Source organism: Dendrobates tinctorius, unplaced genomic scaffold, assembly GCF_039654945.1.
Source record: "Dendrobates tinctorius isolate UK_male_01 unplaced genomic scaffold, ASM3965494v1 ptg000057l, whole genome shotgun sequence".
NCBI classification, from domain to species: domain Eukaryota; kingdom Metazoa; phylum Chordata; class Amphibia; order Anura; family Dendrobatidae; genus Dendrobates; species Dendrobates tinctorius.
The window spans coordinates 7,984,028-8,010,727 of record NW_027361725.1 but is presented as its reverse complement, the minus strand read 5'-3'; the positions used below and the strand labels follow the sequence as shown (position 1 = coordinate 8,010,727).

At 50.3% G+C, this 26,700-nt stretch overlaps 1 protein-coding gene across 2 annotated transcripts in view; it reads left to right on the top strand.

Annotated features, from left to right (window-relative positions):
- SOS2 (SOS Ras/Rho guanine nucleotide exchange factor 2) overlaps positions 1-26,700 on the top strand; it is a 92,563-nt gene that overhangs the window by 27,301 nt on the left and 38,562 nt on the right. The window lies entirely within an intron of this gene.

The window sequence follows — 26,700 nt, the reverse complement described above, 5'->3', positions numbered from 1 at the left end:
ATACGTGAGTCATATAGCCAGGGGGTGAGTGGGGGTGTCACATCATACTGACACCCCCCCCGGCGCGTCTCTGTAGCCTTCCTGCTTGTCCCATGGTCTCTTTTCCTTCAGACAGCGGTCACATGGTACTGCTCATTAAAGTCATGAATATGCGCATATTTATGACTTTAATGAGCGGTACCACGTGACTGCTGTAGGAAGGAAAGGAGACCGTGGGAGAAAGGGGCTGCAGAGACCGCGCCAGGGTGAGGTAAGTATAGCGATATTCACCTGTCCTGATTCCAATGCTGATCGCCGCTGTCTGCCCGCCGGTCCCTCTGTCAGTGACGTTCAGACGGCAGAGGGCATGATGACGTAGTCAGTGCAGGTGCCGAGTCCTGAGCCAGTGGCGACACCTGTCCACCATAGCGTGCCTGTGTCTGCCTGCTCAGCACACCAGCACCTGGCCCCCCAGGAACAAGAGGTGAGTATGTCTTTTTTTTTTTTTTTTTTTTAAATACCTGCAGCTGCAATATATGGGGGCATAGTCAATGGAGCATCTTATGGGAGCAGCATATGGAAGCATATTCAATGGAGCATCTTATATGGGCAGCATATGGGGGCATATTCTTTGGAGCATCTTATGGGGGCAGCATATGGGGCATGATCTATGGAATGTCTGTGGGTCCAGGGCATATTATTCTATGGAGCATCTTATGGGGCCATTATTGACCTTAGTGCAGCATTATATTGGGCGTATTTTGTATGGAGCATCTTATGGGGCCTATCATGGAACTGTATGGAGCATTATATGGGGCTCCTGATTCAATATGGATATTCAAAAACTTTTAGCCTACTGATGTGTCAATTAATTTTACTTTTATTGGTAACTTTTTATTTCTCGTTCGCCTTATTGGGGGACACAGAGACCATGGGTGTATGCTGCTGCCACAAGGAGGCTGACAGTATGCACAAAAAAAGGTTAGCTCCTCCTCCGCAGTATACACCCCACCAACCGGCAGGAATTTCCTCAGTTTAGCTTAGTGTCAGTAGGAGGTGGACACGGGTCTTTCATTAGACCCATATCTACCTCGATGTGCGTCGTTCCTTTTCAGGTTTTCCGGAGGGATACAGAGTGAATAGTCACATCTGTAGTCCCACAAAGAGACTATGAGTACGGCGTGTACTGCCACCCCGTATCCTCATAGCTCTCCGCAGCAGGACCAGGAGCTTTGCACAGGTGCGTGCCAGCTATACGGATGGTCCTTGCCCCCCCCCCGCCTCCCACTCACTCGCCTACCAGAGCCTGTCGGTCGGACGAGGCGCGGACATGGGGGAAAATAGACTCAGACAGCGTTGGATTTACAAGGTACCTTTATTGAAGACACCACTGGAGGATTCTTCGGAGCGGCACAGGGCAGTGCCGCAGGGTCCTCGGCTGTCTGCGCCTCCCGGCAGCCGCCGCACTTTCTATTGCGCCACATGCCAGGCCCCGGCTGCGGTGCGGGCCTTGTTCCCCCCGCCCCCGCCCTCATGCGGGCTTATCCTGAGGGCTTTGTTCGGGCGGCGGTTTCTTCTTGGGTGGCCGTGGCAGCGCTGCAGGACTTCGCGCCGCCCCGCGCTGACAGGCGGCCGCCGATACTAATTTAGTCCCCGGCTTCATTTCGGGCCTACTTGGCCGTCGCGGCCACGCCCCCCGCCCTCTGTTATAGGCGGGCTGCTCTCCCTCCCGTTCTAGGACCACCCACCCTCCTAGTCTGTAGCTGGGCAGCGGGCGGTCTTCTCTCCGGGTCAGGCGGCTAGCTCCGCCCTTCTTCATCTTCTCTCCTGAACCGCGCGTTCCTTTTACCTCAGGCTGCCGCCATCTTTGCAGCCTGTCAGCCGGACGCCTTTGAAGACACCGGGCAGCGGAAAGGGGTTCCTCGTTATCCTCTACTGCGGCCCTGCATCTCAGACGAGCTGGGCACATCACCTTTCGGGCCACCGGACAGTGAGTAGCTCTGCAACTGCAGACTGACACCCTCCTCTGCCTTCTTTCCCTCAACCTTCCGGCTTCTCCTCGGGGTTCTTTCTTCTTTTCTTTCATTATGTCTAACCGCAAACCGGAACGTGCCCGTCCGCCAGCACAGAGAACTTTCCCACTCCCCTCGGTTTAGACTGCAGTAATCCCATTCAGCCGATGCTGTCCAGGAACCATCTATTGCCCCTCGTGAGTGTGAACCCCCCATTCCTGGCTAGGTCTCTTCTCTATCACAATCAGTGCCGGACCTCACCAGGGTGTCTCAGTCCCTAGTGGCCGTTCTTGATAAGTTGCCACTGGACACTTCTGCAGGGTCCAGCAGGTCGCAAGGGGTTCCATCTGAGCCAGTCAGCAGAAGCCGCAAAAGACCCAGGCAGGATCTCCGGCCGGAATCCTCTCCTGACCTGGTCTCTCCACATAGTCCTTCCCTGCAGTCGCCTTCCCGTGCCTCCTCACCCGAGTCAGGTGAAGCGTTCTCGGATGCGTCATCCGAAGAGATTTTAGAGCTGGATTCGGACCAGGACGCGGACATGAAGGTTACGTTACAGAACCTCATTGCTGCGATTAACCACACCTTCGAAATACAGACTCCCCTGCGAAACGCTCAGATCAGGAGGTTTCGTTCAGACGGGCAGAAACCCCTTCCAGAGTCTTCGTCTCCCACTCTGAGTTTGGCAAGATTCTTACCAGGGAGAGAGAGAAAATCCGACCAAACGCTTTCAAAGAGGGAAGCGTCTCGGCGTGCTCTATCCATTTTCAAAAGAGCTCACCGACAACTGGTTGGCTTCCCCCTCTGTAGACGCTCCCGTGTCCAGACTATCTTAACAACACGGTCCTTCCGATTTCAGGTGTGGCGTCGCTAAAGGATTCTAATGACAGAATTATAGAATCCCTAGCAAAGTCAGTATTCGAAGCGGCTGCGGCGGCGCTAAGCCTAGCCTTCCCTTCATCTTGGGTAGCAAAGGCCATAGCTACTTGGGCGGAGGATCTTCGCAAGGGCATCCTAGATAAAGCCTAACCGGAGCAATCGGCCGAACTGGCTAACCAGATCTCCCATGCAGGGGATTATCTGCTCTCTGCCTCCTTGGATGCCGCATCTTGCGCTGCTCAGGCGTCCAGCGACGTGATGGCAATCCGGCGTACAATTTGGCTCAAGGCTTGGCAGGCGGATTTGTCTTCAAAAAGGTCCTTTACCAATCTGCCTTTTCAGGGAGCGCGTCTCTTTGGATCCCAGCTGGACCAGATTATTAGGGACACCACTGGAGGCACAAGTTCCCTCCTCCCTCAGTCCAAGCCTCGTAGGCCTCCGCTAAGGCGTCAGTTTCGGCCCTTTCGGTCTACCAACAGAGGCCGCAGGCACGCCAGGATAGAAAGAAGGTCTCCTTCAGACCCACTCCCTCCTGGCGATCTCACTCATCCCAGGGCAGATCCTCCAGGTCCAGATCTGGTCGGTCCACATCAGCATGACTATCAAAGAAGTCCCGAGGGTCCTTCCCAACTGGGCGGTCGACTCCTTTTCTGCAGAGACGTCTGGCTTGCCTCAGTAGAGGACGCTTGGGTCAGGGAAGTTGTATCCCCAGGATACAAGATAGTTTGTTTCTCATCCCCGGGATTGTTTCTTCGAGTCCTTCCAAAAGACCCTGCCTTAGTCCGGGTTTCTTCGCATCCATCACCTCTCTCCTCAGTTCCGGGGTGATTTTGCCCGCTCCCGAATCAGAACTTTTCACAGGGTTTTATTCAAACCTGTTTGTAGTGACGAAAAAAGATGGTGCAGTTCGTCCCATCCTGGATCTCAAGTTACTGAACAAGAGGGTCCGATTGCGTCATTTCAGGATGGAGTCTCTTCTGTCGGTAATCGCTTCCATGGAGACGCAGGAGTTCATGTGTTCAATAGACATTCAAGATGCCTATCTACATGTTCCCACCTTTCCCGGGCTCGCTACTGCACCCAGAGTTTTTACAAAGATCATGGCGGCGTTGATGGCCTTGTTGAGGATCGGAAGTCTCGTTCTTTTTCCGTACCTCGACGACATTCTGATCAAAGCGATTCCCTTTGCTCAATTTCACTCCAGACCCCTCCAACAGGCTATCCTGTCTCGATGGAACAGGTCTGTTCTTTCCCTGGATCGTCCAATTCGCCTTTCATACCAGGTCAGGCAGTCTCTCATTTGGTGGCGAACGTCACCTCTCATTGCCCTAGGATGGTCATTCCTTCTCATTTCACTGGCAGATTGTGACAACGGATGCCAGCCTCCTCGGCTGGGGGGGCAATATTTCGCAATCACACTGTTCAGGGTCTGTGGCCGACTAGAGACAGCTCTGCCGATCAACGTCGTCGAGATACGGGTGATCTATCTGTCTCTCGTTCACTGGGAGAGACTTCTCAGGGGCCTGCCAATCCGTATTCAGACAGACTGCCACAGCGGTGGCAGATATCAACCACCAGGGGGGGACACGGAGTGCCTCAGCCCTAGCGGAAGTGTCCAAAATTCTTCACTCGGCAGAGTTCCAACAATATCTGCGGTGCACATTCCCGGCATGGACAACTGGGCCGCCGATTTTCTCAGCTGCGGGGGTCCCGCGGCGGGAGAGTGGTCCTTACATCCGGATGTATTTCATCAGCTTTGCCGTCGTTCGGGAACTCCGGACGTTGACCTGCTGGCGTCTCGCCTCAACAGGAAAGTCCCACTGTTTGTATCCAGGGCTCGAGATCCTCTCGCCAGGGGCGCCGATGCTCTGACCATTCTTTGGTCTTAGTTTGAGCTCCCCTACCTGTTCCCTCCCCTTCCCCTTCTTCCCAAGCTGCTCAAGAAAATAAAAGCAGAAGGAAGTCCAGTCATCCTCATCGCCCCGAATTGGCCCAGAAGGTCTTGGTTCGCGGACATCGTCAACCTTCTCGCGGACGCCTCCTGGAAGGTTCCAGACAGGGCAGATCTGCTGTCTCAGGGCCCGATTTGCCACCTCAATTCTCGGCCGCTCAATTTGACGGCGTGGCTATTGAGACCAAGGTTTTGAAACGATCAGGTTATTCATACCATGATCCGGGCCAGAAAGCCTATTTCACTTGGTGTGAGGCCAATAACATTCCGCCCATGTCATTTTCTCCCCCTTCTGTCCTGGCGTTTCTTCAGGCAGGCCTTGATGCGGGCCTTGCCCTCAGCTCTTTAAAAGGTCAAGTCTCGGCGCTATCCATTTTGTTCCAGAAGACATTGGCCTCCTTTTCTCAGGTCAAGACCTTCCTTCAGGGAGTGGCTCATGCGGCTCCTCCTACCGTGCGCCCGTACATCCATTGGATCTTAATCTGGTTCTCGAGGTTCTGCAAGGTCCTCCCTTTGAACCTCTCAGGGAAGTTTCCCTATCTCTCCCTTCAAGGACAGTAGCCTTCCTAGTAGCCGTCACCTCCATCCGGCGCGTGTCGGAATTGGCGGCCATTCCTTGTCGTTCCCCTTTCTTGGTGCTCCACCAGGACAAGGTAGTTCTACGGACTCCGCCTTCTTTCCTTCCTAAGGTGGTGTCCACTGTCCACCTGGATGAGGATATTGTTCTCTTGTCCGGGTCCAACTCACACTCGGGAGCGCTCCTTGAACAAGCTGGACTTGGTCAGGGCAAAGAAGGTCTACCTAGCTAGAACGACTCGTTTGAGGAAGTCAGACTGTTTTCATCATTCCAGATGGGCGCGGAAAGGTCAGCCGGCCTCCAAAGCTACTATTGCTCGCTGGATCAGGTCGGCAATTTTGGAGGCCTACCGAATTAAGCATCGAGTGGCCCCTCCGGGAATTAGAGCTCACTCTACCCGGGCAGTGGGTGCCTCCTGGGCGGTGCGCCACAGAGCTTCCGCGCTGCAGCTTTGCAAAGCTGCAACCTGGTCATCTGTTCACACGTTTGTGACATTCTTCAAGGTCCACACCTACGCTTTGGCGGAGGCCAGCCTAGGTAGAAGGATCCTGCAGGCAGCGGTGATGAGTCCACTGGCCTGATGGAAGTTTGTTTCCCACCCCAGGGACTGCTTTGGGACGTCCCATGGTCTCTGTGTCCCCCAATAAGGCGAACGAGAAAACAGGATTTTTGGGTTGCTTACCGTAAAATCTGTTTCTCGGAGCCTTCATTGGGGGACACAGCACCCTCCCATGTTCTACAACTCCTGTTCTTATGTTGTTGGTTATGTACAGTTGAGTTGTCTGTTCTGTTTCAATCTATTCTGTTACTTCTCCTACTGCTTTCTCACTAACTGAGGAAATTCCTGCCGGTTGGTGGGGTGTATACTGCGGAGGAGGAGCTAACCTTTTTTTGTGCATAGTGTCAGCCTCCTAGTGGCAGCAGCATACACCCATGGTCTCTGTGTCCCCCAATGAAGGCTCCGAGAAACAGATTTTACGGTAAGCAACCCGAAAATCCTGTTTTTTGAAATTTACCAGTAGCTGCTGCATTTTCCACCGTAGGCTTATACACGAGTCAATAAGTTTTCCCAGTTTTTTGTGGCAAAATTAAGGGGGTCGGCTTATACAAGAGTATGTACGATATATATATATATATATATATATATATATATATATATATTTTATATTTTTTAAAACATTTTTTTCTCCGCCTCATTGGGGGACACAGATACTGTGGGTGTATGCTTCTGCCGCTAGGAGGCTGACACTAAGTGAAAAAAAAGAGGTTAGCTCCTCCTCCGTCGTATACACCCTCGCCCCTATTGCGGGCGGAAATCGGTTTTATGCTTAGTGTCTTTGGAGGCACACGTGTCTGGTTTTCTCCAGACTTCTTTTTCTTTCTCTTTTCTTTTTTCCATGAAGATAAGACAGGGGCGACGGACCCTATTGAAAGGGGCCGATCTCCCCAAACGATCAACGGGCGAGCACGCGTTGAGTATCGCCTCCGCGTATCCTTTCCCGCACCGTGGGACATATCTGGGCCTTTTTCCCCAGACTTCAATTTTTGTTTATTTTATGAAGATAAGACGGACAACGCATCCTATTGAAAGGATCCGATTTCCCCAAACTTTAACAGGCAAGCACGTGCGAGTGTCCCTCCACGTATCCTTTCCCGCGACGTGAGACATTATGCCAGACTTAGCCATGTCCACCCCTAGGTATTGAAACCATGGGCTTGTACAGAGGCACAAGACTAGTCTGTGCGGCCCCCACTGTTCCACCAACGCTAGACGGCAGTGCTGCAAGGCGGCGGATGGTCCCTTTCCTCACCCCCTGAAGGGCTTAGACAGAGCTAGGGTGCCTGCACCTTCCAGAAATTAACCCCATCCCCTCTACCTGGTGTGCTAGATCCGGAGTCAGGTAAGGAGGGCTGGGGAGTCCCCTGCGGCAGCGCTCCGGGGAATCCACTGAAGCTCCAGGCATCTTAGGAAGTGTAAGGCATTCCTCCTTCCCTCTCCTCCCTCCTGCCTCTTTCCGCCAGGCGTGGACGCCGGGTTCCAGAGGCAGGGCTCAGCAGCGCGACTCCCCCCTCCCCCGTGGCGGGTGGGCATGCAAAATTTAGCCCGCGGCTTCGGTCGTGACTAGGCCGCGGGCGGAAGTCCCGCCCCCGGCGTGGCGTCTTTTCGCGGCGGGCATGCATTTCTTCTGGAGTTAGGTTTCCACGAGCACAGAGCCAAAATTATGCGAAGCCTGTGACTCCGAACGCACCCAGGAGCCCTCCCCCGCGACCGAGGTCCCGGACCCCCCAGAGTGGGCTATCTCTATCACAGTCCATGACATCGCTGACGAGGGCAGTCGAGTCCCTTCGGACCCCAGATAGGGGCAGGGACAGTGGCTCGCCGGCCTTAGAGGGAACCTCCACCTCACAAGAGCCTTTGGCCTGCAGGGGCCGGTCTCATTCCAGGCAGACCCGGGGGAAAAGAGTCCACACGGTGTCGCCCAATCCATCCGATGCTTTGGCATCCGTAAGTTCTGCTTCTCGCTCCCCGTCACCAGTGGTTGATAGCGAGCAGGCCTCAGATTGCGACTCAGACGAGCCCCTTGACCTGGACACTCCAGGATCACGTGAAACAGTGGACAGCTTCATAGAAGCCGTCGATCAGACCCTGGGGATTGAAGATGGGCCCGCAGCGGCTATGGGGCATAAAGTGGCATTTAAATGAGTGAAGCGCCCGCACAGAATTTTTTTCCTCTCACCCGGAGTCTGAGGACATAGTGCAGCGGCACAGAGAACGTCCAGACAGGCGTTTTTTCAGGTCAAAAGGCACTCAAAACAGGGTATCCGTTTGTTCCAGATCTCCGTAAGAAATGGATGGAATCCCCGATGGTGGATCCTCCGGTTTCGCGCCTAGCCACTAAGACCCTGCTATCCGTCCTTAGTGTATCCTCGATTAAGGGTCCCACGAATCGCCTTATAGAGAGCCTAGCTCGCTCAGTATATGAGGCGTCGGGGTCAGCGCTCGCTTCCTCATTCGCAGCAACTTGGGTGGCCAAGGCCATAATATCATAGTCAGAAACATTAAACAAGGTCGCGCAGGAGCAGGATCTACCTGCAGAGATTTCGGAGGTCGCAGGTCAGATGGCGATGGCCGTAGACTATGTAATCGATGCGTCTTTGGATGCGGACAATTGCTCGGCACTTGCTGCCGCTAATGCAATTTCTATCAGAAGAGCCCTATGGTTAAGGACATGACGAGCCGACTCTACTTCTAAGAAGTCTTTGACTTCCCTGCCTTATCAGTGTGGCCATCTATTTGGGGAGAAGTTGAATCAACTTATCTCCAACTCCACAGGCGCAAAGAGCGGGTTTCTCCCTCAACAAAGGGTCAAAACATTTTTTTCGTCACCCGTTTTCGGGCCTTTCGCAACCCCGGGTGGACTACAGCGGCCAATGCCGCCGCCCCAGCCAGGATAGGGGCGGCAGGTCTCACATAGAGACAACCCATTGGGGAGGTTGCTTACTCAGCGGCTCAGATCGAGGGGATCCAGATCCCAAAGATCGTCGGCCAAATGACTCGAGGCCTTTACCGGAAGACAGAGGCAAGGTGGTCGGCCGCCTACTCTGGTTTCACCACATCTAGGTCAATGTCGCTCACGACGCATGGGTAAAGAAATTGGTGGCCTCAGGTTACAAAATAGATTTTGTCTGATACCCTCCAAGATGTTTTTTTTCTTTTCCAGCTTCCCAGGGTGGATACCCAGGCAAGGGCTCTATTAGGAGCCATCAAGTCACTCCTGCACAACGGAGTCATTGTTCCAGTGCCGGAACATGGAAGAGCTCAGGGTTCTATCCCAACCTTTTTGCGGTCCCCAAAAAGGACGGGTCTGTCAGGCCTGTTTTGGACCTGAAGCTTCTGAACAAATTCAGCAGGATCAGACATTTCCGGATGGAGTCTCTCCGTTCAGTCATATCGGCCATGGAGCAGTGAGAATACTTGTCATCAATAGACAGCCAGGACGCATTTCTGCATATTCCCATGTTTCCTCCTCCTCAGAGGTTTCTATGCTTCGCAATCAGCATTCAACATTTTCAGTTCATAGCGCTTCCCTTCGGGCTAGCCACGGCTCCCAGAGTGTTCACAAAGGTTATGGCAATTGTCATGGCCACACTGCATTCTCGAGGCATGGTTGTCTTGCCTTATCTGGACGACCTCTTGGTCAAGGGCCCGTCAATACGGGCATGCGAGGAAGGTGTCAGCATCACGCTAGATACTCTTGCCTGCCTAGATGGTTGGTCAATACAAAGAAGTCATCCCTTGTGCTAGCTCAAAGGATCTCCTTCCTAGGAATGATCTTCGACACTTACCTAGGGTTGGTAATTCTTCCTCAGGAAAAGGCGCTAGTCTCCGGCAGGGAGTCCGGACACTACGCCAACCAGTCCCTCATACCATCCGATCCGGGATGAGGATCCTAGGGAAAATGGTGGCAGCAATGGAAGCGATACCTTTTTGCCCAGTTCCATCTTCGCCCCCTGCAGCACGCCTCGTGTCAGCCTGGGACAAGAATCCTTTCACGCTCGATCGGCGGTACCAACTGTCATCTCAGGTCAGGCAGTCGCTCGGATGTGGATAACCAGTTTCTCTCTGGCCTAGGGGAAACCTTTCCCCCCAGGTCATGGGCTGAGAATGACAATCGACGCCAGTCTCCTCGGATGGGGAGCGGTGTTTCACCACCACGCAACCTAGGAACGGTGGTCGCCATAGGAGGCACGCCTCCCGATCAACTTTTTGGAGAGACGAGCAATTCGGCTGGCTCTGCAGGAGTTTCATCACTTTCTAGCAGGCCGCCCCGTCCGGATTCAATCGGACAACGCCACGGTGGTGGCTTACATAATTCGTCAGGGGGACACCCGCAGCAGTGCAACCATGCACGAGGTGGGGCACGTTCTTCAGTGGGCTGAAGCAGACCAATCGGTGATTTCGGCTGTCCACATCCCGGGTGTGGAAAATTGGGCGGCAGACTTCCTCAGCCGGCAGGGTCTTGCATCCGGAGAGTGGTCTCTACATCCCGAATTTCTTCAGCAGAGTTGTCAACTGTGGGGAGCTCCGGATGTGGACCTGATGGCTTCCAGAGTGAATGCCAAGGTGCCCACATATGTCGCTCGGGCCAGGGGCCCGCAGGCTTTCGCGGTGGACGCGTTGGTTCTGCCATGGAACCAGTTTCGCCTCCCATATCTATTTCCTCCACTACCACTTCTCCCGAGAGTCAACAAAGGGATCAAGACGGAAGGGGGGCCGGCGAATCTGCTGGCCCTGTCGAGCGTGGTACGCAGATCTAATGCAGCTGCTCACTGACGTGCCTGGGCGCCTGCTAGAGCGCCCAGATCTACCGTCTCAAGGGCTGATTTGACACCCGAACTCAGGGACTCTGTGTATGACGGCATGGCCGTTGAATCTTGGGTTCTAACCCAGGCAGGGTTCGAGAGCGAGGTGGTCGCTACAATGATTAGCGCCCGAAGACCTGCTTCAGCATGAATTTACCACCACACCTGGAAGGTGTTCTGTGCTTGATGTCGAGGCCGCAGTGTTTCTCCGCTGAGATTCTCGATCCCCAACATCTTGGCTTTTCTCCAGTCGGGCTTAGACTCGGGCTTTGCCCTAAGTTCCTGCAGAAGACAAATGTTGGCCTTATCCGTCCTGTTCCAGTGCAGAATTACTACCAATTTGCAGCTGAAGACTCTTTTCATCCAGGGAGTCTCCCACTGGATACCTCCCTATAAGGCGCCTATGGACGTCTGGGTCCTTAACATGGTCCTAGGTGTTCTGCAGGAAGCTCCATTTTGAACCGCTTCAGGATATCTCTTTGAGGTACCTTTCCTGGAAAGTTGTTCCCCTAGTGGCCATCACTTCCATCAGGCGGATTTCAGAGCTGGCGGCTCTATCCTGCCGAGCTCCGTTCCTCACTTTCCATAAGGATGAGGTGGTCCTCAAACCAGCCCCTCCTGTTCTGCCGAAAGTCGTGTCCTCATTTCACATTAATGAAGATGTTGTTTTGCCTTCATTTTGTCCTGCATCGGTGCGCCGTGTGGAAAAGGCTCTTCACACGTTAGACCTGGTAAGAGCCCTCCGGAGGTACGTGTCGCGGACGGCACCCTTTCGTCGACGGACACGCGGTTCGTGCTCCTTGAAGAGTGCAGGTAGGGACTCGCAGCCTCAAGGTCGACCATAGCCAGATGGATTCGTTTGACTATTCAGGAGTCCTACCGCATTAGAGGCACACCGATTCCAGCAGGGATTAGAGCGCACTCTACCCGGGCAGTGGGCGCCTCTTGGGCTCTAAGGCACCAGGCTTCGACGGAACAGGTTTGCAAGGCAGCAACCTGGTCCAACCTGTACACATTTGCCAAACATTATAATATCCATGCTCAGGCCTCGACGGATGCGAGCCTTTGTAGAAGGATTCTCCAACAACGGTGGCGCACCTTTAAACGAGGTGCATGTAGCTTGGATTGGTGAGTCAATCTCCCACCCAGGGACTGCTTTAGGATGTCCCACAGTATCTGTGTCCCCCAATGAGGCGAAGGAGAAACATGGATTTTTGTGAGTACTCACCGTAAAATCCTTTTCTCCGAGACGCTCATTGGGGGACACAGCACCCACCCTATTAGCCAGTTGGCTCTTGTTTTGTTTAAATTTATATGCATTTACTAATTTGATATAAGGGTGGTGTTTTGGATATGTTGTACCTGTATTAAGGCTGATTTTGTTGTCCTCCTACTGTTTTGGCACCAAACTGATTTCCGCCAGCAATAGGGGCGAGGGTGTATACGACGGAGGAGGAGCTAACCTCTTTTTTTCACTTAGTGTCAGCCTCCTAGTGGCAGAAGCATACACCCACAGTATCTGTGTCCCCCAATGAGCGTCTCGGAGAAAAGGATTTTACGGTGAGTACTCACAAAAATCCATGTTTTTTTTACTTTTGGCATGCTTCAATAGTCTCCATGGGAGACTAGAAGCTGCCATAATCCGATCTGCTCTGCTTCCTACAGGCGATGATCAGATCATCTGTATGTAGCAGAAGTGCTGACTTGCTATGAGCGCCAACCCATCGGTGACCCGCTATCATGTGACGAGGGTCACCTATGGGCGGACTTCCAGCGCGATGACTGGAATCCGCATTTAACGGATTAATAACCTCAGGTGGATCGCAATTCCACCCGCGGCTGTTCCAGGCACATGTCAGTTGTTCAAAACAGCTAACATGTGCCAGAAAAGATGTGGGCTCTCTGCCGGAGCTCACATCAAAGGGAGGGAGTCTGACGTGGGTGTGCTATTATTTATGCCCACGCCGGAGAGGGGTTAAAATCATTTTTCAACCTGGTGTTATAAAGTTTTGTAATTTACTGAGATAGAGACTTTTGGGTTTTCATTGGCTGTAATTAGTGATGAGTGAGTATACTCGTTACGGAGATTTAGTTCCCCTCGCCGTAGCTGCATGATTTGCGGCTGCTGTCCAGCCTGAATACATGTGGGGATTTCCTGTTTGTTAGGAAATCCCCACTTGTATTCTGGCTAGCTAGCAGCTGCAAATCATGTAGCTAAGGTGACAGAAACTAAATCTCCGAGCACATCCAAATACTCAGAGATCACCCGAGCATGCTCGGGAAATCTCGAGTAACGAGTATAATCGCTCATCACTAGCTGTAAGCCATAATCATTAACATTAACAGAAATAAACACTTGAAATTGATCACTCTGTAATGACTCTATATAATGCAACCCCTGGCAAAAATTATGGAATCACCGCCCTTGGAGGATGTTCATTGAGTTGTTTAATTTTGTAGAAATAAAACAGATCACAGACAAGGCACAAAACTAAGGTCAATTGAAATGGCAACTTTCTGGCTTTAACGCCTTCCCGACCTGTGACACAGCGTATGCGTCAATGAAAGTCGGTGCCAATCCGACCCATGACGCATATCCTGTGTCATGACTTCAAAGCCCCCCTGCGGGTCGGGAGACCGGGGTCAATGAAAGGTTACCTGACCTGCAGATACAGGGGGCTTTGTAATTCACCACAGGGGGCGTGGCTTCGCCCCCACGTGGCTACGATTGCTCTGATTGGCTGTTAAAAGTGAAACAGCCAATCAGAGCGATAGTAATATTTCATCATATTACTGGCTGCAGTAGCATCGGACATGGCTGGAGACACCGATTCGACCCCCCACCCACCGGCGATCGCCCCCCCCCGCCACTAAATGACAGCGGCGATCTGCCGCCGCTGTCATCATCTGCCCCCCCTCCCATTCCTTCAGCTCCCCGTCTGCTTCCGATCCCCCCCCCCCTCTCGGTACCTTCTGAGTCCCCCTGTCGCTCCCGGCGACCCGCGGGTCCGGATCATGGGCGCCGCCATCTTGGAAAATGGCGGGCGCATGTGCAGTGCGCCCGCCCGAATCTGCTGGCTGCAGATTCCATTCTTTCATTTTGATCACTCTCACAGTTATCAAAATGAAATAAAAAGTAAATAAACCCCCCGATTATCACCCCCATAGGTAGGCACAACTAATAAAATAAAGAAAATATTTTTATTTTTCCATTAGGGTTAGGGTTGGAAAGAGGGTTAGGGTTGGAAAGAGGGTTAGGGTTGGAAAGAGGGTTAGGGTTGGAATTAGGGTTAGGGTTGGAATTAGGGTTAGGGTGGAGTTAGGGTTGGAATTAGGGTTAGGGTTGGAATTAGGGTTACGGTTAGGCTTGTGGTTAGGCTTGTGGTTAGGCTTGTGGTTAGGGTTGGAATTAGGGTTAGGGGTGTGTTGGGGTTAGGGATGTGTTGGGGTTAGGGCTGTGGTTAGGGGTGTGTTGGGGTTAGGGTTGAGGTTAGAATTGATGGGTTTCCACTGTTGAGGCACATCAGGGGGTCTCCAAACGCGACATGGTGCAACCATTGATTCCAGCCAATTTTGCGTTCAAAAAGTCAAACGGTGCTCCCTCCCTTCCAAGCCCCGACGTGTGCCCAAACAGTGGTTTACCCCAATATATGGGGTATCGGCGTACTCAGGACAAATTGCACAACGACTTTTGGGGAAAAATTTCTCCTGTTACCCTTGGGAAAATAAAAAATTGAGGGCTAAAAAATTATTTTTGTGGAAAAAAAAATGATTTTTTTCATTTTCACGTCTCTGCATTATAAACTTCTGTGAAGCACTTGGGGGTTCAAAGTGCTCACCACACATCTACATAAGTTCCTTGGAAGGTCTAGTTTCCAAAATGGGGTCACTTGTGGGGGGTTTCCACTGTTTAGGCACATCAGGGGCTCTGCAAACGTAATGACGACCGCAGACTCTTCCATCAAAGTCTGCATTTCAAAACGTCACTACTTCCCTTCCGAGCCCTGACGTGTGCTCATACAGTGGTCATCCCCCACATATGGGGTATCAGCGTACTCAGGACAAACTGGACAACAACTTTTGGGGTCCAATTTATCCTGTTACCCTTGTGAAAAAAAAAATTGCGGGCTAAAAATAATTTTTTTTGAGGGAAAAAAAATGATTTATTTTCACGGCTCTGCGTTATAAACTTCTGTGAAGCACTTGGGGGTTCAAGGTGCTTACCACACATCTAGATAAGTTCCCTGGGGGGTCTAGTTTCCAAAATGAGGTCACATGTGGGGGGTTTCTACTGTTTAGGCACACAAGGGCTCTGCAAATATAACATGACGCCCGCAGACATGCCATCAAAGTAAGCATATCAAAATGTCGCTACTTCCCTTCCGAGCCCCGATGTGTGCCCAAACAGTGGTTCCCCCCCACATATGGGGTACCAGCATACTCGGGACAAACTGTACAACAACTTTTGGGGTCCAATTTATCCTGTTACCCTTGTGAAAATAAAAAATTGTGGACGAAAAAATATATTTTTTTTTAAGGAAAAAAAATATTTTTTATTTTCACGGCTCTGCGTTATAAACTTCTGTGAAGCATCAGGGGGTTCAAAGTGCTCACTATGCATCTAGATAAGCTCCTTAGGGGGTCTAGTTTCCAAAATGGGGTCATTTGTGGGGGAGCTCCAAAGTTTAGGCACACAGGGGATCTCCAAACACGACATGGTGTCCGCTAACGATTGGAGCTAATTTTAATTTCAAAAAGTCAAATGGTGTTCCTTCCCTTCTGAGCCCTGCTGTGCGCCCAAACAGTGGTTCCCCCCCACATATGGGGTACCAGCGTGCTCAGGACAAACTGGACAACAACTTTTGTGCACAAAAGGAAATTTTCTGCTCACCCCTCTTCACTCCTTATCACACCTCCGACGCACGGAAACACCCTGACCCGGGTGTATAGTGCATGCACAACATAGAAAAAGATTTTCCAGCGTCTCCAGGAGATAAAATAACAATTGCTTTATTGAAAATATAAAATCTTCTTACCATCAAGTAAAAACAACATAAAGAGGCATATGGAGGGGAGCACTTTCCTACGCGTTTCACCCTGAAAGGGCTTAATCATGGAATGCCTCTTTATGTTGTTTTTACTTGATGGTAAGAAGATTTTATATTTTCAATAAAGCAATTGTTATTTTATCTCCTGGAGACGCTGGAAAATCTTTTTCTATGTTGTTCAACAACTTTTGTGGTCTAATTTCTCCTGTTACCCTTGTGAAAATAAAAACTAGCGTGCTAAAAAATCATTTTTGAGGGAAAAAAAATGATTTTTTTATTTTCACTGCTCTACGTTATAAACTTTTGTGAAGCACTTGAGGGTTCAAAGTGCTCACTACACATCTAGATAAGTTCCTTACGGGGTCTAGTTTCCAAAATGGTGTCACTTGTGGGGTAGCTCCAATGTTTAGGTACGCAAGGGCTCTCCAAAAGTGACATGGTGTCCGATAACGATTGGAGCTAATTTTCCATTCAAAAAGTCAAATGGTGCTCCTTCCCTTCCGGATCCTGCCGTGCACCCAAACAGTGGTTTATGACCACATATGAGGTATTGGAGTGCTCAGGAGAAATTGCCCAACAAATTTTAGGATCCATTTTTCCTGTTGCCCATGTGAAAATGAAAAAACTGAGGCTAAAATATAATTTTTGTGAAAAAAAAGGTACTTTTTTTTGTTTTTTTTTGTTTTTTTTTTACGGATCAATTTGTGAAGCACCTGGGGGTTCAAAGTGATCACTATGCATCTAGATAAGTTCCTTGGGGGGTCTAGTTTCCAAAATGGGGTCACTTGTGGGGGAGCTCCAATGTTTAGGCACACAGCGACTCTCCAAACGTGACATGGCAAGTGCTAAATATTCCAGCATATTTTCCATTCAAAAAGTCAAATGTGCTCCTTCCCTTCTGAGCCCTGCCGTGCGCCCAAACAGTGGTTTATGACCACATATGAGGTATCGATGTACTCAGGAGAAATTGCCCAACAAATTTTAGGATCCATTTTATCCTGTTGCCCATGTGAAATTGAAAAAAATGATGCTAAATGAAAATTTGTGTTGGAAAAATTAAAATGTCCATTTTTTCCTTCCACGTTGCTTTAGTTCCTGTGAAGCACCTGAAGGGTTAATAATCTTAAATGTAGTTTTGAGTAGCTTGAGGGGTGCAGTTTTTAGAATGGTGTCACTTTTGGGTATTTTCTGCCACATAGACCCCTCAAAGTGACTTTAAATGTCAGGTGGTCCCTAAAAACAAAAAAAAAAAAAATTTTGTAAATTTTGTTGTAAAAATGAGAAATCACTGGTCAACTTTTAACCCTTATTACTTCCTAACAAAAAAAAAAATTTGTTTCCAAAATTGTGCTAATGTAAAGTAGACATGTGGGAAATGTTATTTAGTAATTATTTTGTGTCACATAACTCTCTAGTTTAGCAGAATAAAAATTCAAAATTTGAAAATTGCGAAATTTTCAAAATTTTTGCCAAATTTCTGATTTTTTCACAAATAAATGCAACAATTATCTACCTAAATTTACCACTAACATGAAGCCCAATATGTCACGAAAAAACAATCTCAGAATCGCTAGGATGCGTTGAAGCGTTCCAGAGTTATTACCTCATAAAGGGACACTGGTCAGAATTGCAAAAAATGGCCAGGTCATTAAGGTCAAAATAGGCTGGGTTATGAAGTGGTTAAGAAACACTAAAAGAAACCAAGAACAAAATATGTAGTAGTCAGTAATGGTTACTTTATCCTACGCCTCATTGGGGGACACAGAGACCGTGGGTGTTATGCTGCTTGCCACTAGGAGGACACTAAGTAAACCTGAAAAAAAGTTAACTCCTCCCCTGCAGTATACTATACACCCTCTCGCTGGATGAGATTTCTCCAGTTCATGCTTAATGTCTATAGGAGGCACTTGGGTCTGGCTTCAGACCCCACCGTTTTTATTTTATTTTTGAATTTTCTGTAAGTTTTAATTTTTTACTTAACGGAGTGAAGAGGGCAGCGGTTCCTTTCTACGGCCCGCTCCCCCGAACCAACAACAGGCAAGCACGCGGACTATACCTCGCCGTACACTTTCCTGCAACGTTTGGGGCTGATTCCTCTGGCAATAATGGCGATGATCCTTACGACCGGGGGAAAAGTTACGGTAATCCACGGATATGAGGGCAGGCGCATGGAATGGAGAAGACTGGACAGGGCTTCCAAAGGCCCTGAATCAGCCCCATAGCTCTCCATCCCCCTACCATAGGGAGGCTCGATTGAGCATGCCCCTTTAAGAACTCCTTCAGCTCTGCTACATCAGCCCAGGAGGTTGAGAGCCTGCATGGATGGCCCGGACAGCGCTGAGCACTGGAGTTGAGGTATGGGGTCGGGTCCTGGCCCCCAGGAGAAGCGCTGACTGGCGTCAGTGGCGGTGCACCGGCCCCCATCGCCCAACCTGCCTCGGTGCTACCGCGGGTAGCCCGAAAAATTTAGTCCTGGCTTTTCCCGACAATTTCAATAGTGCCGCCCCGCCCCGCCCCTGGCGCCTTTCATGGGTAGGCCCAAAAATTTAGCCCCCAGCTTTTCTGGCCTACTAGGCCTCAATTTGAATAGCGCCGCCTGTGCTATTATTGCCGCCCCCTCGTCTCGGCGCCTCTCATCCTTTATGAGACGCGCAATTCTAATCTTGGGGGGCCATGTCTTTTTACCTCCGCTTGCTCTGGACACGAGCTGGGAGGCGAGCATTCTGCCGGATACCGGGTGACACCGCAAGGCCACCGCTATTCCTCCCGGGGGACATAGCACAGGACCAGGTAAGCTGCATCTGCCCTCAGATTAAAGCTTAACCCCTTCCCGGCACATTCCCTGCAGCTGCAGACACTCTGCAGTTAACCCTTTCAGGTGCGCTATGTTTCAATCTAAGGAGGCTAAACGGGCTGTTAAAAAGCACACTGCGTTTTTTTACCGTGTGTACCACTTGCAAGTCTGCCTTACCCAGTGCACAGACTAATCCGTTATGCATGGACTGCGACCCGGCCTGCTGCCCGACCTGCGCTCAGTCGCCCCTCGTCACCGCTGCTGACGGGCCTCCTGCGTGTAGTACCCCTGAGTGGGCTGCGTCCCTGTCACGGTCGGTGGAGTCTCTGACCCAGGCTATATTCTCCCTCCGGGAGGACTCTTTAAACCAGAAAGCGTCCTTACCCACCCGAGGAAGGCTCTGGCGTCGGCCGGGAACCGTCCACCAGCAAGGCTCTTGCGTCGGCTGGGAACCGTCCACCAGCAGGGGCCGTACTCGTTCAAGGGATGGTCAGGTCTCTAGAAAGCAGGCCCATGATGCGTCTCCTAGTCTCGGTCGCGCCTCAGCATCTGCGACTCCTGTCTCTCGCTCTCCCTCTCCTGGAGTTCTCAGCGAGCACGACTCTGAATTCGAATCTAACACGTCAGCCCCTCAGAATCCCCCAACTGATGAAGAGTCGCTTGATTCTCTTATAGAATCAGTCAACAGGATTCTGAAGTTGGATGAGGATAATGTTCCCGCTCCAGCACATCCTATCTCACTTAAGAAAACCAAGCGAGTGCGCAGGTTATTTACCAGCTATTCGGACTTTAAGGAAATTGTCCAGAAACATAGGGATCGTCCGCATAAGCGTTTCACAGGGCAAAAGTCTACTCAGGCTAAATACCCTTTTTAGCCAGACCTAATGAAGGATTGGTTACAGTCCCCTCCGGTGCACCCTCCTGTATCGCGTCTTGCTTCAAAAACGCTCCTATCCGTTTCTGAGGGTTCGTCAATCAGAAACCCCTCCGATTGCCAGATTGACTACCTTGCCCGTTCAATTTTTGAAGCTTCAGGAGCAGCGCTTTTTCCATCTTTCATGGCAATTTGGGTCGCTAAGGCAATGGCCGCTTGGGCAGAAGTCTTGATAAGTTCCTTCCAGGGCACCAATCTTCCTCCGGAGGCAACCACGGTCGCCAGGTAGATAATTCACGCATCGGACTTTGTAGCGGACGCCTCTTTTGATGCCGCCAATTGCGCTGCTCAAACTGCCGCTAATGCGATCTCCATTAGAAGAGCCCTATGGCTCCGCGACTGGCGGGCGGATGCCACATCTAAAAGATCGTTGACTTTTCTCCCCTTTCAAATGGGTCGTCTTTTTGGAGAGAAACTGGATCAGCTCATTTCTGATGCTACCGGGGGGAAAAAGTAAATTCCTTCCTCAACAAAAGGCTGTTCGGCTGTTTCGCAACCAACAGCCGACGCACTTTCGATCTTTTCGCAACAATTCCGGTTGGTCCTCCTCTACCTTCTCTTCCGGATCACGTCCGTCCCCGCGCGGAGACAGAGGCTCCCAGGTCTCATACAGACCTAACCGCTCTTGGAAACCCAGGCCTAGGGCTTCTGGATCTAGGGGAGCCAGATCTCATAGATCTACCCAATGACTTGTTGCGGTATTCGGCGGACACCGACAGAGTAGGCGGTCGCCTACTTTCCTTCAGCCACACCTGGCTCGCGGTCATCCACGACAAGTGGGTCAGGGAGCTGGTGTACTTCGGATAGAGTTTTCCTCTCCCCCTCCAACTCGCTTTTTCCTTTCCTCTCCCCCCAAGGGAAAGACAAGAGCCTTCCTTTGGGCTGTTCACGCTCTGCTAAGGGACAGTGTCATCATTCCGGTACCTCCTCACAAAAGGCTCACGGGATTTTATTCCAACCTTTTTGTGCTCCCAAAAAAGGACGGGACGATGCGACCTATACTGGATCTCAAACTGTTAAATCAGTTTGTCAAGGTATGGCAATTCCGAATGGAATTTCTCCGATCAGTTGTCGCTTCCATGGAAGAAGGAGAGTTCCTAGCATCCATCGACATCAAGGGTCCGTCCCTTCTAGCCTGCGAGGAATCCGTGTATATAACAATAAATACACTTTCTCGCCTGGGGTGGAAGATAAACTTTGAAATGTCTTTCCCAACACCGGCTGAGCGGATTTCCTTTTTAGGAATGATCTTGGACACTTCCCGCGATTTGGTCATTCTCCCTCCAGAAAAGACCCAAGCCTTACAACATGCAGCGCGGGCTCTTTCCCGACCAGTTTCTCACTCCATTCGTTTCAGCATGAGAGTTCTCGGAAAGATGGTGGCTGCGATGGAAGCAGTTCCATTTGCACAGTTCCATCTCCCATTTGCACAGTTCCATCTCCGTCCCTTACAACATGCGTTGCTGTTAGCTTGGGACAAGAACCCGCTCTCCGTGGACTGTCGGATCCTTCTGTCCCTGTGGGTCAGGCAAGCCCTCAGGTGGTGGTCACTGAGGTCCTCCTTGAATCAAGGGAGGTCTTTTCTCCCAGTAAGATGGTTGATAGTAACCACCTACGCAAGCCTTCTCGGCTGGGGTGCGGTCTTTCGTCACCACACGACACAGGGTCGTTGGTCAACCCGAGAGTCACGTCTCCCCATCAACATTTCAGAGATACAAGCAATCAGATTAGCTCTACGGAGTTTCCACCATCTCTTCGCGGGTCACCCCATCAGTGTCCAATCCGACAATGCCACGGCTGTAGCGTATATCAACCTCCAGGGAAGTACCCGGAGCAGGATGGCCATGCACGAAGTGAGTCACATCCTCCATTGGGCCGAGACCAACCATTCGCCCATCTCAGCAATCCACATCTCGGGCGTAGAAAATTGGGCGGCAGATTTTCAGTCTCCATGGCATTGCCTCGGGAGAGTGGTCTCTTCATCTGGAAGTCTTTCAACAGATTTGCCGTCGTTGAGGGACTCCGGATGTGGATCTCATGGCCTCAAGACTAAACAAGGTTCCTCGGTTCATTGCCCGATTGTGCAATCCATGCGCCATCAGAGCGGATGCCCTAGTTCTGCCATGGCACAGGTTCCGGCTCCCGTACATCTTCCCCCCTCTTCCCTTGCTTCCGAGGGTCATCAATTAGATCAGAGCGGAGGGAGTACCAGTGATCCTAGTCGCGCCAGATTTGCCGAACATGGTATGCAGAACTAATACAACTAGTCGCCGACGTCCCCTGGCGACTTCCAGATGGCATGGATCTACTCTCACAGGGCCCGATTTACCACCAGAACTCCGGGGACCTGTCTTTGATGGCGTGGCTGTTGAATCCTGGATTCTAGCAGAGGCTACGTTCTCTCACGACGTGATTTCCACCATGATTAGTGCTAGGAAGCCTGTGTCCATGTGCATCTATCACCGCACCTGGAAAGCCTTCTTTTCATGGTGCAAGGATCAGGGTCGATCCCCTCTGGTGTTATCCATTCCGGCCATATTGGGATTCCTTCAATCCGGTTTAAAGTCAGGACTCGCACTTAACTCGCTCAAGGGCCAAATTTCAGCCTTGTCAGTTCTTTTCCAACGCAAAATTGCCACCAAACTTCAGGTCAAGACGTTCATTCAGGGAGTCTCCCATGTAGCGCCTCCTTATAGAAGGCCATTGGAATCATGGGACCTTAATCTGGTTCTCGAGGCCTTACAAGAGGCTCCTTTCGAACCGCTGCAGGACGTGTCCTGACCGTCCTCTCTTGGAAGGTGGTCTTTCTTGTGGCAATTACTTCAATTAGACGAGTTTCGGAATTGGCGGCCCTATCCTGCTGTTCTCCATTCTTGAATTTTCATCAGGACAAGGCAGTTCTCAGGACGTCCCTGTCCTTCCTGCCCAAGGTCGTCTCCTCTTTCCATCTCAACGAGGAAATCGTTTTGCCTTCCTTTTGTCCGGCGCCAGTCCATCGCATTGAGAAGGCCTTCCACACCCTGGATGTGGTTTGGGCTCTGAGATGCTACATTTCGTGGCTGGCTCCCTTCCGCAAGTCAGATGTTCTGTTCATACTTCCTTAGGGGCATAGGAAGGGTCTAACCGCTTCAAAAGCAACGCTAGCCAGGTGGATTCGCTTGGCAATTCAGGAATCCTACCATGTCAGGAACGCGCCTGTCCCAGCAGAAATTAAGGCGCACTCTACCCGTTCAGTGAGCGCCTCTTGGGCCATTCGGCACCAGGCCTTGGCAGAACAGGTCTGTAAGGCTGCGACTTGGTCCAGTCGGCATACTTTTAACAAACATTACCAAATTCAATTTGAGGCCTCTGCGGATGCAGCTCTTGGCAGTAGCATCCTGCAATCAGCAGTACCTCAGCATTGACTCAGTGGTACATGGGGTATTAGCAGATGTATGCTCCCCACCCAGGGACTGCTTTAGGACGTCCCACGGTCTCTGTGTCCCCCAATGAGGTGTAGGAGAAATAACCGTAAAATCCTTTTCTCCGAGCCATTCATTGGGGGACACAGCACCCACCCTGTTTAGCCTACTGGCTCATTGTAGCATTCTTAGGTTGTGACATAGTTATCGTTATTGTTGACTGTTTAAGCTCCTACTGTTTTTTTCATTGAACTGGAGAAGTCTCCTCCAGCAAGTGGGTGTATACTGCATGGGAGGAGCTAACTTTTTTCTGGTTTACTTAGTGTCCTCCTAGTGGTAAGCAGCATAGCACCCACGGTCTCTGTGTCCCCCAATGAATGACTCGGGAGAAAAGGATTTTATGGTGAGTACACAAAAATCCCTATTTTTTTTAAACCAAGCATAGGGGAAATATTATGGAATCATGAAAAACAAACCAACAAAAGAACACCAACACATCACTAGTATTTTTTTGCACCACCTCTGGATTTTATAACCGCCTGCAGTCTCTGAGCCATGGACTTAATGAGTGTCAAACAGTACTCTTCATCAATCTGACTCCAACTTTCTCTGATTGCTGTTGCCAGATCAGCTTTGCAGTTTGGAGCCTTGTCATAGACTATTTTCTTCAACTTCCACCCAAAAGATTTTCAATTGGATTGAGATCCGGACTATTTGCAGGCCGTGACATTGACCTTATGTGTCTTTATTCAAGGAATGTTTTCACAGTTTTGCTCTATGGCAGAATGCATTATCTTGGAAAATGATTTCATTATCCCCAAACATCCTTTCAATTGATGGGATTAGAAAAGTGTCCAAAATATCAACATAAACTTGTGCATTTATTGAAGATGTAATGACAGCCATCTCCCCAGTGCCTTTACCTGACATGCAGCCCCATACATATCTATAATATAACGCTGTAAGTGTCACTCTGTCCGAACCCTTTATAGACTGCGCAAGCGCGACGCGCCTGCGCAGTCTTGCTCCAGACAGAATGAGGCAGCCAGCGGTGAGGAGTGTGTATGGCGCCGGAGATGGCGGTACCGTACACGCTGCATACCGCCATCTCCGCCACCATACTTACATACTTAGCTGAGAGGGAGGAGCGTTGCCGCGGCGCTTCTCTTCGGCCGGAGACCGGGGCGAGACTGCGGCCGGAATTGCGCATACTAGGATAGGGGAGGTGAGAGGACCATGCATACCAGGGTTGGGGGATGAGGGATACCATGCATACCAGGGTTGGGGGATGAGGGGTACCATGCATACCAGGATTGGGGGATGAGGGGTACCATGCATACCAGGATTGGGGGATGAGGGGTACCATGCATACCAGGATTGGGGGATGAGGGATACCATGCATACCAGGATTGGGGGATGAGGGGTACCATGCATACCAGGATTGGGGGATGAGGGGTACCATGCATACCAGGATTGGGGGATGAGGGGTACCATGCATACCAGGATTGGGGGGATGAGGGGTACCATGCATACCAGGATTGAGGGGATGAGGGGTACCATGCATACCAGGATTGGGGGGATGAGGGGTACCATGCATACCAGGATTGGGGGGATGAGGGGTACCATGCATACCAGGATTGGGGGGGTGAGAGGACCATGCATACCAGGATTGGGGGATGAGGAGGACCATGCATACCAGGATTGGGGGATGAGGAGGACCATGCATACCAGGATTGGGGGATGAGGAGGACTATGCATACCAGGATTAGGGGGTGAGGGGGCCATGCATACCAGGATAGGGGTGCCGGGACTATGCATACCAGGATGAAGAATGGGGTGCCATGCATACCAGTATTGGGTTAGGGGACCATGCATACCAAGATGAAGAATGGGGTGCCATGCATACCAGGATTGGGGGGGGTGAGAGGACCATGCATACCAGGATTGGGGGGGGTGAGAGGACCATGCATACCAGGATGGGGGATGAGGGGTACCATGCATACCAGGATGGGGGATGAGGGGTACCATGCATACCAGGATAGGGGTTGAGGGGACCATACCCACTAGGATAGGGATGAGGGAATACCTTGCATACCAGGATAGGGGGTGAGGGGACCATGCATACCAGGATAGGGATGAGAGAGTACCATGCATACCAGGATTGAGGGGTGAGGGGACCATGCATACCAGGATAGGAATGAGGGGTGACATGCGTACCAGGATAGGAGGGTGGCAGCACATACCAGGATGGGAGACCATATACCAATTAAAATGCTCGCCACCCGGGCGTAGAACGGGTTCATAGCTAGTCATCAATAACAGTGGAAATTTGCATGTTCTCTTCAGGCAGTCATCTTTATAAATCTCATTGGAACGGCACCAAACAAAAGTTCCAGCATCATCACCTTGCCCAATGCAGATTCGCGATTCATCGCTGAATATGACTTTCATCCAGTTATCCACAGTCCACGAATGCTTTTCCTTAGCCCATTGTAACCTTGTTTTTTCTGTTTAGGTGTTAATGATGGCTTTCGTTTAGCTTTTCTGTATGTAAATTCCATTTCCTTTAGGCGGTTTCTTACAGTTCGGTCACAGACGTTGACTCCAGTTTCCTCCCATTCGTTCCTCATTTGTTTTGTTGTGCATTTCCTGTTTTGGAGACATATTGCTTTAAGTTTCTGGTCTTGACGCTTTGTCTTCCTTGGTCTACCAGTATGTTTGCCTTTAACAACTTTCCCATGTTTGTATTTGGTCTAGATTTTAGACACAGCTGACTGTGAACAACCAATGTCTTTTGCAACATTCCGTGATGATTTACCGTCTTTTAAGAGTTTGATAATCCTCTCCTTTGTTTCAATTGACATCTCTCGTGTTTGAGCCATGATTCATGTCAGTCCACTTGGTAAAACAGCTTTCCGGTGTGCTCACTCCTTTTTCGATGCAGACTAGCGAGCAGATCTAATTTGATGCAGGTTTTGGGAATGAAAATTTACAGGGTGATTCCATAATTTTTTTCCCTCAGAATTGAGTGATTCCATAATTTTTCCCCTCTGCTTGGTTAAAAAAAAAGTAACCATTACTGACTACCACATTTTTTGTTCTTGATTTCTTTTAGTGTTTCTTAAAGCCAGAAAGTTGCCATTTGAAATTACTTTAGTTTTGTGCCATGTTTGTGATCTGCTTTTTTTTCTACGAAATTAAACAACTGAATGAACATCCTCCAAGGCCGGTGATTCCATAATTTTTGCCAGGAGTTGTATATGAGTTTCACTTTTTGTATTGAAGAACAGAAATAAATTATCTTTTTGGTGATACTCTGATTTTGTGAGAAGCACCTGTATATGTGTGTCCAGTTTTCTGTAGCTCTCTTTCAGCTCTACTGAATACACTGAGACCGGTTATCAGAGGCTTTTCCTCACTAAAGGGCACAGAAGTAAATGACAAACAACGTCTGGAGATCTACATAAATGTGGTTATTCCCATTAGACTAGAGGTTAGCAACCTTTGCTATGCCATCTGTTGTAAAACTACATATCCCAACAATCCCTGACAAACATTGGTTGTTAGGGAATGTTGGGAGTTGTAGTTTTACAAAAACGTAAAAGGGATTATCCGGAACAATGCAGAGTCACACTGGAAATGAGCAATGCCAATGACTCTTCGACCTCACACCAATCCTGAGACACAATGAATGTTAGATAGTAACACTGGTGGGTGATGTAGGGGCAGTAAAACTAGTCATCCAGCTTTTCAGAAACTGGTAT